The sequence below is a fragment of the Anopheles darlingi genome, chromosome 2 (genome assembly GCF_943734745.1).
Source record: "Anopheles darlingi chromosome 2, idAnoDarlMG_H_01, whole genome shotgun sequence".
In the NCBI taxonomy this organism is placed as follows: domain Eukaryota; kingdom Metazoa; phylum Arthropoda; class Insecta; order Diptera; family Culicidae; genus Anopheles; species Anopheles darlingi.
In genome coordinates, this window is record NC_064874.1 from 19,179,592 (window position 1) to 19,197,091 (window position 17,500).

General features: G+C 50.6%; 2 protein-coding genes across 4 annotated transcripts in view; one reads left to right on the top strand and one right to left on the bottom strand.

Annotated features, from left to right (window-relative positions):
• LOC125948822 (uncharacterized) overlaps positions 1-8,814 on the bottom strand; it is a 324,894-nt gene extending 316,080 nt beyond the window's left edge. Inside the window, exon 1 of the mRNA XM_049675284.1 lies at positions 8,800-8,814. The gene's annotated coding sequence lies outside the window, so the exon portion shown is untranslated. The remainder of the gene's footprint in view (positions 1-8,799) is intronic.
• Positions 1-17,500, top strand: part of LOC125948819 (uncharacterized) — a 124,049-nt gene that overhangs the window by 83,438 nt on the left and 23,111 nt on the right. The gene's annotated exons all lie outside the window — the stretch shown is intronic.

The window sequence follows — 17,500 nt, forward strand, 5'->3', positions numbered from 1 at the left end:
ACATTTATTTTGGCCGCGCTTTGGTCGCGTCCCCAAACACACTCGGGCGTTTTTTCAGTAGCGTTGTTGTTGCTGTTATTGTTGTTTAGTACCGTCGCGAGCGCGCCAATGCTGCGTTAATAATTTGTTTGTTTGCTGGTGCCCATACCATACCAGCCAAGGTTAACCGTGGCAGCGAATCGCCAGAATCAACATCATTTGCACGCAATTGTGCTCGGTGTCCATTGTTGGGACCAGCCAGTAGCAACGGAGAGGGGGGGGGGGTGAAAAGGCGCACCAATAATTGGATCGAAAGCGCCGAATATACCGTCATAACTTTCTGCTGGAGCTACTGTACTGGCGGCCGAGACAACAACATATTATACCAAACCGAGGGCACCACCGAGACACTAACCGGATGAACGGATGTACGGGGTGTGAAGTGAGTGAGGATGTGCGAAAAATATTCAGAGAGCAAACGAGGATTGTCCCCACGGGAGAAATCTGTCCCTCATACCAATTGTGAAAACAAAAATTCCCAATTTTTACATCCTAATTTACACATTTTTATCGTCCATTATCGTTGCCATGGAGCCATACCATTGGAGTCCCGTAAAGGTTAATGCAAAACTGGGTCCGGAATGTGGTTTTCGTTCCCGTTCGTTCCGAATGTGTGTTCCACGCTCCGGGGTTCGGTATCTATTTTTGTTCCATTTCGAAACACGCGCATAACGCGGGACTAATATTAAGAATGCAAACAGCCCAAAAACCCTGACCCTGAGCGCAAATATCTGCGCGGCATAACGTACCGGGTCATCAAAGCAAGCGAAGAAAGCAAATCGAAACCGAAACCGAAAACGAAAACGAGCGAAAAGCGAACGGAATGGTACAACGCAACGGTGAAGAATGCTGAACAATTTCATTTTTTGGAACGGAAAGGGAGGAGCGGAGGTTGGAGCAGAAATTTATGATTTAAGTTTTTTGGCCTCTCCGGGCATCCCGGTACGTGGAAGAACCCGGGGGGGGGGGGGGATGTAACGCATATTTCTTCGATTTTTATCGCGGCTCTCTGGTCGATGCCGAGCGTTCCTCCAAGCTCCCAAGATACGGTGAAGGTATTTTTCCACCAGACTTCTTCAGGGCAGGGAGGTTTCGTGGAAAAATCTGACGATCCCCCGGGGGGCGCATCCGGCGTTTCGGACAAATCGAAACCTGCAAGCCGGTGTGTCGCTCTGTAGCATCATCCGATCCGATCATTCAGAATGTTGTTTCGGTTGGCGATCGAAGCACGTGTATGCAGAAAGAAAGAAAGAAGGGAACAGAAATGGATACGTGCGTGCGTCTGTGCGTCTGTGTGTGTGTCTGATCCCCAGGCGGAGTATCCCAAACAGACAGCAGATGTCAAACCGCGAATGGCCAACCGCTAAACGCTCCATCGGAGTGCCTTTTCGAACGAGAGAATAAAAAAAACCAAACGAACCCCGAACGCTGTGCGAAGTGTCAGTGTGGCCCAGCCGCTAGGGAATTCACTCCGGACCACCCGAACAGGTCGAAAGTCGAAAAAATGTGCGCGTGTGTGCGGCAGGATCTTCGTTTGCTGGCCCCTTCTTGTTCCGTTTTCACGTTGTATTCCGTCGGCCTTTATTATCGCGAACAATGTTTTCATCCCCTCCACGCCGCGCCAGCATCCCTCGATACGTCCAGGGACCAACAGCAGGCAACAGGCATTGGAGTAGGGTGTGTGTGTGGGTGTGTAACCGTATGCCATTGTTACCGAACCCACGTGGGGCACAATTTGTTTCCAGGGGAAAATTTGTTTGATTTTCCATTCCGCCCCCTCCGCTCCCTTTCGATTCGTCGGTCGTCGTTTGCCACCCACCCCACGATGGCTGCGTCCCAGATGGCCCGATGATGATGACCCCAAAAGTATGCGTATGTACACGTGGCCTGACAAACCAAGGAATTGGAGCAACATGTTCCCACAGGCGCGCCACGTGTTTCCTTCATTTTGCTGGCGTGGCTTGTTTATCATCGCCATTTTCTCGCTCTCTATCTCTCTTTCAAGGGAGGCGCGGTTGGGAAGGTAAACCCCTGGACGTTAATTTCCGGTCGTAATCGGTCCCACAACCACCCCCATTGGACCGTTCGCCCGCAGATGCTTCTGATATGAAACTCGAACGCCTCTGATTTAGCACGCCGCTGCTCTCCTTTCCTCTGCGTTCGAGAGACTGCGTTCAAACCATACTCACGTCACGATCTATCATCTTCCAGTCTGTGCATCTGATGGGATGGGAGGCTTTTTAATCAACTTACGGTTCCGCATCGCATCGAAATGCCATCCTTGGGGGAGGGGTTTGAGGGATTACTTGGCTCATGGCGTCGGGCCGCAGTGTTGGCTGATGTCACCGTCTTGCTCAGGCACAAACACGCACCATCTTCGTTGAGGCCAATTAAATGATGGATCGATCCGTCGTTCACGACTTCGCAATCCTTTCGCTTAAATGAAGATGTCACCCGCTGGACTACACCGGTTGGCACAGGGACCGCTCAATCTCTGTCGATGACTTCATTTTTCCGGTCATTCCTCGCTGGCAAAAAGTATGCTGCTCTCGGACTAAACTTCCCCCGGGCACATCGCACGTGCGCGCGAGCGGCTGGCCATCAAACTTTACACGCACCTTTCGGGACATCGGCAGTGACAGAGAAGGAGAGAAAGAAAGAAAGAGAGAGACAGTGAGAGAGAACGTAAGAAGGATAAGAGGCCCTGTTTTTGTGGATGATGTTGTTGGAGTGGTTTTTCGGGGAGGAATTTTCGTCGGAATTCCTCAAAACAAAAAAAGAACTACTAGAGCACAAGCTAACCAGTTCCGATCGGAACAACCTCCTTGGACCACAACAGCAATCTGACGCTCGCGTCATCGCGGGGCAAAGAGTTAGTGAAGCAACAAATTTTGGTAGCAAAACGGAACGGAAAGCAACGTCCTTCCAGGAAGAGTGCACCGGCGTGGACAAGGTGTTGGAACATTGTTGTGAAAACAATCCACCCAACAGACTAACAAGTGGGGGCCCTTTTTGCGTTTTAACCTTTATTCGATTCAAGAAGGGAGTTTACTAAACTAAAGAAAAAGGTTAGTTGAAGACGCTGAATGCTGAAGAATGGTTTACGAAGCCCTCAACGAAGCAAACATTCATCGCGTAAACGTTGACGGAGATCAAAGTGCACTGTCATGGACGCACTGACAGACTTAAGAAGAGTTTTTAATCTAAGCAAACGTGAATTTGGATTTGACAGCTGCATGTGACTTGCTTAGCAACAGTGCGAGTTACTTAGATGCAATCGTTTGCGAAGATTCTGATGTGGTCCTTAAATTTTGAAAAAAAATTTTCCACGCGTTCCACACATTCTAAAATATCCACTCAATGATATCGAAACCGATGTCATATACTGGCTTTATTGGTTGGTGGTTGGTGACCCATTACTTGACTGTAAAATCACTTCCCTCCATGAATAAACCAATCCTTTACAAGCACGAGCACCGCGTAAACCACTCTCTCACCCCCTTCCCCCGTCATGTAACACGTTGATCGTCACATTTGAATTGGCTTTAATCAATTTATTGGAAAATAATTTTATCAATTCACTAACATCGGGACCCTTCTGCTAGTCCCCAACACTTTCATCTTCCCCATCGTCACAGGCCCCAAAACACACACACACACACACACACATACAAATGAGTGTCCATCAAACCACAGGCTATGGTTGTCGAGCACGGGGGTTGAAAGCCCGGACCGGGGGGAAGGGACAAGGACGCAAAGAATGGATAAGCGAACGATTTGCTTGCCACATAAATTCCGATCGTGCACCGACCCCGCCAATACCCGGAACATGCGTGCCTGTTTGGGGTTTCGTTTTCGATTGCTATGCATAATTTAGATGCCGAGAAGTCCGACGGGGTCCGGTCAGGCAGGCAGGCAGGCAGGCAGTCAAGCAGGCCTGGTTCTCCAACGCTTTGGGAGGTTAAACGAGAAATTTCGTATTCAAATTGTGTGCGCCACCGATCTGGGTCACAGGCGGGGCCGGTCTACCGGATTCGATTGGATTCAAGGATCCTGACACACCAGCCCGGTGAGGTGAGGTCGTCGTAAACTCCTTCCTTTCGACTTTACAAGCCACTACGGCGCTCCGGCTACGTTCGGATCTCAAGGATCAAGGAAGCAGAGAAACCACCGGAAACTACCGCACCATGTGTGTGTGTGGTTTCGTGTCACTTCTTTCTCATGTCACTATCCACTCCTGATGAGCGTATCAGAAACTGATGCCAGGCTCAGGGTTTCAGGCCAAAAAGGGACCTGGGAACCGGGACGTGTGCATTATTGACACGGAGCACCGTAACCGGAGTGTGACATTTGCCTAGGATCGTCGTGGCGTGGCCCCCTGACCCCCGGCCCCCTGACCTCGACCGCATCTTTACGACTGTGCACGTGGTTTAGATGGAGAAGACATGTCCATCGGTTCGCACGGTGGTTACCCGATCATAAATCATGCACTCCACGTCGCGGTTGCCACGAATGCCACGCCGAAAACCTATTCAAACGCCTGACAATGGCCGCTAAGGCTCAGAATGCATCTTCAGCAGCACAAGCAGTAGTAGTAGTAGTAGTAGTAGCAGTAGTAGTAGTAGTAGTACTCATGGTGTTTAGCATGGATGACAGCTATCGGGGGAAGCGTACGAGCTCCTGCAGCCTACCTTAGCGCGGTGCTAGTGAACCATCAACCTGCTAGACCGTATCAGTGGTCTCACTCACACACACACACAGAAATACCTGACAGAATGCATGAACGAGAGAGAGAAAGAAAGAGACAACGAGTCGCTGTTGACTGCGGAAGAAGATGTTTGATTTATTAGACGGATTTATGGCCAGCTAATGGATGGCCGGAGTTCCGGAGTGTCTAGTCGTATGTGTGTGCCGGTGTGAAACGTGTCATTCGGTCGTTAAATATGGATTATAAACGATAGCTCTTAGTCGTACGGCTCCGGAGTTTCTTCCATTCCAACCTGAGCAGCATCGCTCACAACTCGACTTCATTCTATCAGATCGAAATGATCCGCTTCATCTTATTCTCCTCCAACATCGAATGAACTCACCCTGAAGAGGGGGGTCGTCACGTCACGGGGTTTGATCCCCTGAAAAACTTGAGCCAATTTCTTAGACTCCGATTTCAGCAGTTCTCTTTCTTTTCCCATTTGCATACCATACCCAAAGGAAGGGTTCCGCCGTTGGTCACACATTCCCTTCCCGTTAATTTCTGCTTTTCTCAGACCTTACTCCGAGCCCACAGACCCGTGCCATAACTTTTCCAATTTCTTCACACCACACACACACACACACACAAGTTCCTCCACTTCCATCCTTTGTTTTTCTAGTTCCTGTTTTTTTTGTTGGAAAGCAAGACTAAGGGATGGAAAACCCCCTTAGTGAGTGTGCGACTCAACAGCAAACAACCCCTATCCGAGGGGTTAGATGCTCATCAGCAGCATCCTTTCAGCTGCTTCACTGTTCGGTGGATACGGGGGTCTTCTTCTCCTTCTTCTTCTTCCGTGGAGCCACAAACCACAATGACCACACGGGACCGACCGACCGACCGACCGTTCGAAGGTGGTGACAAAGTTTTCTCGACCACCGGCCACGACCAAGGCTCTGGACTACACGGTTCGCTCCGATTGATGACCGTCACTTCCGGCCAGAGTGTCTGTCTGTCCCGGTGGGCAGACGGCCCCGAGGAGGGAGGGGGGGGGGGGTGCATACGCCATGCACGGCGTCCTCTCTCGCGCTGGTGTCCGAATCTGAAACTTTTGCTCATTTCATTGCCCCCAGGGAAATGTTCTGTGAATTCTGTGGTTTCCTCACAACCCCCCTGTCCTTCCAGTCCCTTCCTCTCCGCACCACTCCGTTCCGATCCTTCTCGAACAGAGAAATTACCTCAGTGAAATCTCGTACGTTGGATTCGCTAGTCTAGTTTCATTAAATGTAGGACCAGGATTAACAGGCCAAGGGAGGGGAGGGGGGGGGGGAGAAAAGGCGGACCAGAGATTACCAGGCGTTCCCCTGTTCTTCGTGGCGCAAAAGACACAGACACAACAGCAGCGACAGTGGAGCGAACGGAACGGGCTCTTCATTACATGGCGGTTTACAGTGTTGTCTACTCGGCTACTCGAAAACACGCGCGAACGCACGAAGGGAAGGCGGAAAACCAGCTGCAAAATGGAAATGGATCGCAGTAACCCTTGGCAGTTTGCTGTTCCGATTCGTCGCAAGTGGCAAACGTGAACCGCGAGGTTCAAAAGGTCGCGCTGATGGTGATAACGATGAGCTCGTGTGGTAACAGCAACCAGCATAAAAGTGTTTGTATCTGTGTGTGTGAATAGTGTGAAAGAGTGTTCCAGTTCCGGTCTGTAGTATGCAAAGTAGCATCCCACCCACCCAAACCCCACCTCCCGGGTGCTCAGCTCGGCTGTAAGTAGAACAGCAAGCTCGTACTCCAAAACCCTTGCTTGGTGTTATATCTTACAGTGAGCTGAGCCCGGGACAAACCACAATCCGGCAGCAGCAACCGGCCAGCCGTATGTGCAGTGCTTCGTCCACTTCGACAACTTCCCTGAGTGCCAATAGAGGGGGGAGGTTTCAAGTAACGGAAGAAGAAAAAAACCGCTGGCCGAGCGAAGCATAATTTCAATTACACTTAATCAACTTTCATTTCGTTGGTGGTGACTGGGCCGACGATGAGGAGACAACGGGGGAACCGGGGGGTCGATGATAAGGCCGGCGTCAAGTTCCCAATGTCCGGATCGTGCGAAAGTTAAGGGATGAAACTAAATTAAACCTGGGCGCCCGGGTGCCGAAGGAAACGCGGCTAAAATGAGGCGGAAATAGTTGAAGTGTGCAGTGTGTAAAGTGAGTGGCAGAATCGCGGTGGAGAGCGGGAAGTAAGTTGTTCGTACGGCGCGTTAAATTGAGAAGTTGATGGTTTGAAGTTTTTGCAGCTGCACTTTCCGAAGAGCAAAAGTGCCGGCAGTGACACTCCGTAAACTGCACCAGCGCTGGACGCACGGTTTTTCGGCAAGCCAAGTTTCCAAAGTGACACCTCCCGGGGGCATCGGAGTCGGATATATGGAAAAAGTTTGCTCGTCTAACCGAAACCCGGTGCCGGTGGTGTGTTGTTAAATATTGAAGGTGTTTTCGTTTCTTTATTTCTGTGTCAAATTGCTACCGATCGGTGGGAGGATGAACATCGGTGTTTCGTTATTTGCTCTACGTTTACTACGATGCTCGCTTGAAACTGACACCAGAGTCTCATGGCCTTCTAGTGAGAGCTGGAGTTAAATCGCTCGATAAAAATATAGCTCCTTTTGATTTTAATTATCATGATACGTTCGTTTTGAAATGGAAAATGTTTAAAACTTTTTGAACTTCAAAATAATGTCAAAAAATTAAAAGTCAAAAATATTCGCAATCGTTTATCCTGGTTTTCCTCCAAAATAACCTTAATGTTATTGGAAAGTTTTAGTTTATTGTGACAAATGCAGTAAACTTAATATTTGATAGTTTTGTCATCAAAATTGTACATAAGAGCATCTTTTGCTTAGTAATCGTAAGCCGTCCTTCGAAAGTTTTTGCAATATATTGAAAAATGGGCATCTGATTAATCCATGTAGAATTCATTTGATCGGAAAAGCTTCCAGAAAGTATTGGCTATTGATGTGTAATTGTTTGACTAAGATTGAATTGTGTTTTATTTTCTTTCTAAAGTGACAATTGTTGGATAAAGTTCTCTTTCTAAACCGATAGTTCGTTCTTTTTCGGCCAGAACGCCGGGAAACGTTGGCATCATGCCAGTTCTTTGTAAAACGAAATATGGAATATGTTGATATGGAAGCAACTTGATAAACTCTCTCGCCCTTCCCCAACGACGTCCAACTTGCGGACAGTTATTACCATTTCCCGCGTACCACTTGGCACTAAATTAATTATCCATTCTTTGGATCCCCGTCCAAAAGCGAGCCAAACACTGGCACTGTGGGGCGCGCTCGAGCGCGTGCTGGCAATTGGATATGTTGGCCCGCATTCAACGGCGGAAAACAATGGCCAATGGTGAACGATAACGACGATATTGCCCGAATCTTCAACACCCATTATGTCATCGCCCCAAAAACGGGAGTCACAAACCATCACAGCTTATCGTCGTTTGCCACTTCCTACTGCTGCTGCTGCTCTTCCACGATCCCCCCCGGATGCTGATGCCAATATGTCGTAAATATGCCACAAATCTGTCATCGTTTATTGCCGATTCTGGCCAAGCCATAAGCTATAGTCACGTACAAATGTTGCGCCATTAAAAAGTAGGCGTGTGGGAGGGTGACAAAACGTCCAGCGATGATGGAGCGATGTGGTGGAGAGCAATTATAAAAATCGGCCAACCGCCCGGGGGACATATGCGATCGCTGCGCGGCGACCGTCCTCGACCGTAATAAAAGTGTGATTTTGCAAAAGGATTTCAACAAATACCCGAAACACCGACCACAGCACAGGACATCAATTACTTGTGCAGCGTGAAAGTGAAAGCCCGCCGCAGGGCGAGAGACAGAGAGAGAGAGAGAGAGAGAGAGAGAGAGAGAGAGAGAGAGAGAGAGCGAGAGAGAGAGAGCGAGTAACTGGAGGGAATGTGTTGTTTTTCGGGGCAAATAGAATTAAATCCCTGTCCCTTATTTATTCTTCCCGCTTAATTTCCCTACCCCTGCCGCGCCAGACCATCCCTCTCCTCCCCGGCCCACTGTGCAGGGTAAATACGAACGGAGCAGTATTAGTGATAATAAACTTTGCGCACCCACGCCCAGTGGGTCCCAAAGCCGCCTTCTCTCCAAAAAACTTCCCTTTCCTTCCATCTTCCTGCAGAAGAGACATACACACACACAGACACACAAACAGAGTGTGGCGGCGTCGTTCATTCAACCCTGCCCAAAACATCCGGCACCGTGCGGAGGCTACTAAGGGACACTAGGACCACGGTCGCTCCATGGTCCGTGCTGTCGTAGCCTCGGAGGCTTATTTTGTCTTATGCCTCCCTCACGCCAGCTAGGGGACTGACCATTTGTTGTTTTGTAGCACCAACAGCAGCAGTAGCAGCAGCGTCAGGATATTGGAGGCGAATGACTTTTGCGCTCTGGTCGGCGTACGCCCGGTCTCCAGGACTCAGAACCAACACCAACACTTTGCATAGTCGGTGTTTGTGCTGGTGCGGGGGCGGGGGGGGGGGGGTGATTCTTTCGTAATTAGTAAAATTGCTTTTCCGCACGGACGGCCGTATCTGCCCGGCCAGCACACCAGCCACTGAAACCACCGGGTTTCGCTTCAGGCTTAAGCTACTCTTCTGCACCTTCTGCAACGTGCTGTGCGCGTTCATTGGGCGACGAGGAAGGTCCATTCGAAGCAGAAGAATCTCCATTTCCACGCGCACACACACAGTACACGGAGCCAACTGTTTCCTGCAAACTGGCAACAGAGACAGAGAGAGAGAGAGAGAGCGAAAGAGGACTTACTATTTGTTTGTTGACCACACACACACACACACTCACACACACACACACGCGCGTATACACCCCTACAGTGACAGTTCAACGGACGAAGTGTCGTCAGGTCCAAGAAAAAGAAGGACCTTTCTGTCAAAAGCAAACAACAGCTCCAAACTGAGACCGATATTGACTCTGTTTCGGGGGTAAGGTCGATTGTTGTAGGGCATTTGGGAGGGGAGGGAGGGGAAGGTGAAGGACCCCCCCCTCCCGTCGCCTGTCACACAGAAACCCCCGGGTCCGGTCCGGTCCGGACCGGTGGTTTTAATTTCCGGAATTCTCTGCCCTTTTCTTTTGTGAGATCGGAATAGAAAAGATAGAAAGTAAACACCAATGGTTCGGGCTATGGTCGAGTGGGCTTTTCGGCAATCTCTTGTCACTGTCTTGGACTCTCCGGGTCCTTACGGGTCTGCTGTGGGTTGTACAGAGCGTGTGCTCTGCAGAGCAAATCAACAGCAAATGAAGCAAATGAAGACATAAAACATTGAAGAAAGCTTTCTGCCGCTGCCAGTGGCCAGGATAAGAACAAACTTTTAGCCTGCATTAAATATTTAAACAAATTCTACGAAGTGCAAACGTCTGACGGCAGGCAAGGAGGGCACGGGCAATGGGTACGGGACTTGACTCGGTCGCAAATCACCTCCCGTGTACCTCCTGTGGCCGGTACCGTATCGCAAGATCAAACGAAATGAGCTAGCATGCTGATGGTGCTGGTGCTGGTACTGCTTCTGGTGCTGAGTAGCAAGTGAAATCCGTAAGGCAAACATTATGCAGCATGATCCCTCCCCCCGGGGGTGTTAAGACACACCGCGGGCACCGGAAATACCCTCGACGGCAGCAGCAGCAGCAACAGCAGCAGTAACTGTTGATTATGATCCTGCGGATTTTTCGCCAACACCCGGGCACTCGGGACCCGGGACTTCATAACTCTTCATACTCCGTGTGCTACAGGCACAACACGTGCAACACGATGCCAGTGTGTGTGTGTGTTCGTAATTGGTTTCGCTCACGTGGAGTCTCCCTCTTCTTCTTTCGCTAATCCTTGGAATGTCCACAATCCAACGAAGCAGCAGGGGCAAAAAGGGAAGAAACCGACAATCACGGCACGCGAACAACACATTCCACCCCTCGTTGCGCGGTGGTCCGTAGTAGGACTGGGAAGAAAGGGCCGGCAGATTGGTTCCCTTGGCGCACCTTTGGACGCGTCTTTGTCCGCAAACCGAGAAACCGTAGAGCGTCAACCGTCAAACTGAATTGGCCGGGAACATGCGAACCGGAAATGGGAATTTTTCTTGGGTCTTGTGTGTCCCGGGAGGGGTTCTTCGCTTTCCCAGGATATCCCCTTGGAATCCGTCGTCGCATGGGCTGGGCTGTAACGGTAACGCCACTACCACCACCAAAAGGTGACTTCCGGCCCGATCTGTGACGATCGATCGTGCCTCGACAAGACAAGAAGTCACAGTGCAGCACCATGGCGAGCGGGAGTCAATTTTAATATCCGGCATCCGGGGTGGTTCAGGTCCTGGTTTTTCTTGATTATCGTTACCACCACCACCTCGGGGGGTGCACCTGTGTGCCCGTTACTGTTGGAACCGGCCAGTTGCGCCATCGGTAGGCCATTGTTAGCAGACTTATAGGCCCCAGCACACACACACATTGCTCATGTTTGCGTGCCTTTACTTCAATCTGGCGCTCGTTCAGGGCAACCACATCATTCGCACACTTTGAATGACGATCACCACGACCACCACCACCACTACTAGCAACAGGTATTGGCCATGGGCTGTGGGGTTAGCAGCAACGGAGCCACGGAGTATAATTGTGGTTCCCCGTGGTTTATCGGTCAAACAATCACGCGCGCGAGCATCACGCGAAAGCTAAGGTGTTGCCAGCCAGTTGTTGCCAGCCACGCAAAGAAAACGGTGTGATGGTGCACCAACACCAAGCTGCTGCTACCAACACCACCACCACCACTACCACCATCGAGGGTTTTTGGTTTGAGGTTTTTGTGTTTTGAAGCCGCTTTCGAAGAGACTCGTCTATGGCGGGGTGGGATGGCGTCTCCAGATGTGGCGTCTTCCTGCTTCACTCAAACCAACGGCGACGACCATGACGATAAGCCGCAGACACACACGACGCTTCCATGCTGTGCGCTGCTGGTGTGTGATTAGTGTGCTGTGCTGGATTGCGACCGACGGTTCAGTATCCAACAGTGAGCAGAGGGAGCAACCAGGACTATGTATAAAGCACACAGACACACACACACACGTTCGCCGTGAGATGCTCTGATCTGCGCTAGCACAACGTTGCACGCGGGACCAGTCAAAGGGATCCCCCATGTTGTTGTTGCTGTTGATGTTGTTGATGTTGTTGGCGTCCGGAGCCGGAGGTTCACATCCGTGAGGAGTTCGTCGTTTTGTGACGCTGTTATAATTAATTCTCACCGTCGGATTATATACGTATACGTATATCGCTGGGTGCTGTTAAATTTTATTTGCCTTCACCACCACCATCACCACCACCATCACCTTCTTCTCTTCATCGTCGTCGTCGTCATCGTCGAGACGAAATGGAATTCCCGCATCGAAGCCCGCCCGGTGGCGATGGTGTAAAGGACGATGGCGGAAGCAAGATGTTCATGAAATCTGCCAAGATTCTCATCCAATCTCGACCGTACATACGTATCAGTCTGTGAAGCGAGTAGAGAGCGTGAAAGAGAGAGAGGGAGAGAGACGAAGGCGCTGGCGCGTGCTGGAAAATGAATTCCATTCCGCCAGCGCACCGAACGGCGAGCGAACGTGCGGAGAAAAATAATTTTCCACCCGCAGCTGAGCGGGCAGCGGGAGGATTATTATTTATCGTCCGTAGACGATGTTTTATAGAATAAAATGTGAAACAATTTATACCGTTCGTGCCGAATGAAACTTGCAGCAGCAGCAGCAGCAGCAGCAGCAATCCTGCCGCTCCGTTGGATGCTCCAGTTAAGACGAGACGCTTGATCCGTGGACTGACAACGGATGAGGAGGGGACCGTATATGTTACAGCAAGCAAATAGAGAGCACGAAAGAGAGAGGGAGAGAGATGTGCGCGCGCGTGATAGGGAAAAAGGTAAATATTTTAATGAAAAAGCTTCACACGACGACACGAGAGTGAATGAAGTTAATAAGCCTGTCCGGGTACAACACGCGTAAGTTACGCGTCTCGTTTTCGGATACACCGGATACACAAATACACGTTGATGTTGGGCTTCCCCCCCCTCCCCTCAACTGCCACGTACCACGTGGCTAATTATGATTAATGCGAGGACGACGGTGGCGACGGAACTTCCACGAGAAACTCATTTGATGAAGTTTGAGAATCCAATTTTCCATGTTCGCCTTCGACTTCGGCATCCCTCCCTCCTTCTTTGTCTTCTTGGTGTGAAGAAAACTTTCATTCGATCTTGTTGGTGTGTGTGTGTGTGTGTGTTTGGCCACCATTTTGATCGGTTGTTTTGTAGTAACTTCAGTTTCATCTTCTCGTTTCTCTTTTTTCTTTTGTTTTGTTCCCTGTTTGTTTTTTTGTTTTCAATATTCATCCAATATTGACTTCCGTTCTTCGATAAGAGAGACTTCATCAGAGGCGCCACCAAGCAGAGCACCCTGCCCCCCAAAACGCTCACCCTCCCTTTGGTTTGTTGCGTTCATTTGCGAAATTTTCGATTCGAATATTGCTTCGGTGGAGGGCGCGTTCCGTGCGAACAAAAGTAATTTACCATTTTTCCCGTCCCGCTTGTTCGCTTTCTACTACTCCTCGCATCCTCCTCGAGAAGTGCTTTCGAAAAAAAAAACATTTCTATTACTATTTGCTGGTGGTGGTGGTGCTGTTGCTGTCGCTGTTTTGTCGGATTTTGATTTTCGATTTCGTTAAAGGCAATTGCGTTCCTCACGCCCGGCCCGGCAAAAGGACGCGTGCTCATCGCTGCTACTCGAAGAACACACATTTGCGTAGGTAACCTGCTGGAATTGTATAAATAGTACCACACCCACCACCATGCGAGTATCGTGCGCCTCGCCGACACCGGACAGCAAAGTGAGCAAAAGCGAACCGGCAAGCACCGGAACTTGGCCCATTTAGGGCCCATTTCCGGGGGCTGGCTACGTAAGCCAGCAGGAAGAAGGGTGCGGTTTGGTGGGGAAGGCGAAAGGAGGGGGGGTGTACCACCCCGCACCACCCACCACCTGAGATAGCGTACACCGCAATCAACCGCACTTTCGCATTTGCTTGTTTAAATTTGAAATGTAAATTTATCCTAGACCCGCGGACCTGAACCGGCCGCCAGACGACGACGACCGCGAATGCGCAACCAAAAGGTGTGCACCGCACACAGCATGTGAGGTGGGGTGAGGGAGGGTGATGTCGGTATGTAACACCCTCCCATTGGAAACCGGAAAGGAGCGTAAACGAGAGGCGGAAGACAATTTGAAGGCAAATGAAAGCCACACCTAGCCGGCCGGGCCGGACCGGACCGGACCGAACCAAGCTCCTAGCAGCACCAGGAACGGACTGGATTTCGAAAGCGTTTTCCCCGGGAAATTCCCGGGGTTCCGGGTTTTTGGGGCGTAATAAATGGTTGTATAGTATCGGTCGATGGCCGATCGGTTACGGTTGTTGACACAAAGACACGAAAAACAGCAAAACGGACGCGTCTTAAGGCCTCTTGCGTTCCCTCCTCCCACCCCACCCGATAATCTAACGAGACAATCGACCTGCTTCCGACCTCGTCCATTCCCGCAAACCCACCTGTAGCTGGACCTCGGGAGGAGTGTTTTCTTTTTTTCTTTTTTTTTTTTGACAGCAAAATGGTGGAAAAGCCTAAAAATTGTTACTCCTGCTGCTGGTGCTGCTGCTGTTGTTGATGAAGAGGTGGGATTAATGTTGAATTAAACAGGTTGGGGGAGGTCGAAGTGTTTGGAGCTTAAAAGCGGAAATGCGATAACCGAAAATTAAAAGACGGCAAAAGCGGAGCGGAGCGGAGTGGGCGCGTCAAGTGTACCGGTGGTTCACTCATTTTCTTCCGCGGCCATCCCCACCCCTTTGGAGGGGGGATTAGTGCCGTGCCATGTTTTGTGCCCTGGGATAATAGAGTTACGCAATAATCCGACGGTCAGGGGTTGGCTCGGACTCGGTGGCGTGAGCGGCGCGGTGAGAGGCACTGAATAGACATTCCATGGCCTAGCCGGACTTAATTTTCTTCGCTTCGCTCCTCATTCTTCTTCTTCTTACCTAGAACCACCGGAAGAAGCGAGATTAGGTGACGGAATTTTATGCGTTTTCCTGTTTTCCTGCTGCTCGGCATGTCTTAACTTATCAACCAACCTGGAGCTGGTGTGGGAGCCCCCCTACGCTGTCCTTAACAAGCATTCAAATGAGCTCCAACTTGGGTCCAACGGAACAGAGCGACAGAGCTAGCCGAAGGCTGAAGCGAAAGCAACAATTTTGAAAAGAAAAACTCATGAAAATTTAAAGTCACACACTGTGGAGGTCGATTGACAATCAATCACGCAACGGACATTATCGTTTTTTCCGGTTTTTGCAATGCGGATCAGAAAAATCATCTTCATTTGGCTTTAGAAAAAAAAAACTACCTTTCCGGGGCCAGCCAGCTCCCGATAACCTGGGATTCGGGATGACCCGGTTTTCTAATGATCTTTGAAGAGACCAAAGTCGAGAGGGAAGTGGGTTTTCGTTTTTGCCTTCTACTTTTCCCCCACTTTTCCCTCGCTCGCTCTTTGCTTCACCTCATAAACACGTGCGCCATCTTTTAAGCACTAAATCCATTAGCACGGGTACGGATAAGCGAAAGGAGAAGGAGGAGGAGGAGGAGCGTCACAAATCATGCAGGCCAAATCGAAAACCCAACCTGCTGCTGCTGCTGCTGCTATTGGTGGTGGTTGTCAGATTGCCGGCTACCTTCTTCCCTTGCACATGAACACGCACACCAAACACGACGCTTTGCAGAGACACTCGCTCGGCGCTCGCAGCAAACATTGTCGTCCCCCGGTCGTCGCCCGCGCGGATAAGCACTAGTGGCCACATACACACACACACACACACGCGCGCGCAGGCACAGTCGAGCGAACCGGATCTTTTGCCGGATCCACATTTCGGTTTCTCACGCGAAGCGACGCGCCGCGAGGACGCAGCTGCTACTGCTGCTGCTACTTCGTTGAAGGGCATTTGTTTAACCCGCGGGTCATACACCATCCCTGCCACCGCCTGCGATTGTTACCCAAGGACCCGGAACGGGTCAGAACATAAATTTATGCACTTTACGATCGCTGGCCGCATGTTGCCTGCCGGGAAGAGATTAAGCATGTTTTGCTCGCCGCAAATGTTTACGCTCCGGCTCTCCGGGAGAGTGGCGCATTTCCGCCACCGCCCCGCCCCCGTTGGACACCCTTTTCTCCTCCGTCGACCATGGGTTTTGCACACGCACGCACGCACGCATGCACACAGACAGTGGCTTCATTTGTAAGACATTAGGAACGAAGCGATCTTGAAGCGTATCTTCCGGAAGGCATCTCGGGTTCGGTCAGACCGGTCAATTGTTGGCCGTGCGGTACCGTCCAGTTTCTACCTCCGCGGACCCCTTGCACCCCCTCTCTTGCGGTGCTGCGAACGTCGAGATAAGATCCCTGGCGCGCACAAGCGCGCGTTCTTCCTGATCAAAGTTTAAGTTTGTGAAGCTTCCGCGTGATGGAAGGCGAGAGTTGGAGCAAAAGGAAAATGGGAAATTGTGAAAGTTTCCACACCGCCTCTCCTCCCCGGAATAAAGGGCGGGGGATTAAATCGAATTTACGGCTCCCGGTGTTTTTTTCTCCGGCGCGGAGCCAATTTGCTCATCAGAATCAGAAAGTTTCACACAAATCTATTAGTTTATTGTAATAGCAGCAGAGGTCCGTCCCGGATTTTCCCGGACATTCCACCGCGGGCATTGAAACGTAAATGCCCGTGGATGAAACAAATGATCCCTCTCGTACGTTCAAAGCTAACCATTCATTAAATGGTTCACATTACTGTCTCGAAGGACCACTTAATGCCACTGCGAAGGGGAAACTAGGAGCACACACACACGCACGAGCAGAAGAAGGACGTTCTTTCGCCTGTAAGCCACTGCCACCCCAATCGAGGGTGTTATTTTTCTGCTAACGAAATTAAGATCCCATCAACTCTCGCAAACTCGATCAATCCCTAACCCAATTCATCCCTCCACCGCGCTGGACAACACATAATCCGCGTGCAGGCGTGCGTGTGTGTGTGTGTGTGTGTGCTCAAGCGATTGGTCCCAAGAGGCCCAATTGGCTGGCACACTGCAAAAAGGCTAAATGGACGGGACCCGAGGATACATCGAGGGCCGCTCCAGCAGCGAACAATACGCTTCTCCATCAATCATCCATTCGTCAATTTTCATTACCGGCCATTTCGCACCCCCTCCTCCCGCCTTTTCCACCCCCGTTATCCACCCACGGCGTACTCGACCAATCGTTCATCCGTTTGGTGTCCATTATTTACTGACACACGAACATCCGGCCCTTCCCCGTCACTCATTTACTCGTAGAGTGCGAGGTCCGGTTTTCTGGTAGACACTTCAGCGAAGCCCTACCCCTCCCTACCTTCGCATTCCATACCTCCTCTCGAGTGGTGGCCACATTTGGCCCAAATTCTCGCTACTCCTTTAGCGTGCCCGTGCCGTTAATAATTGATGAGTTAATTACTGGGAGGAAGTGTTGCAACTGACTGCTTCTAGGGAACAACAACAACCCCCCTCCCTACTCCACCTTCCTCCAACACTCGGAGTGTCGCTTTTGCGCAGCCACACGGCCGTAGTGTCGTTCTCAATTTTCTCCAGA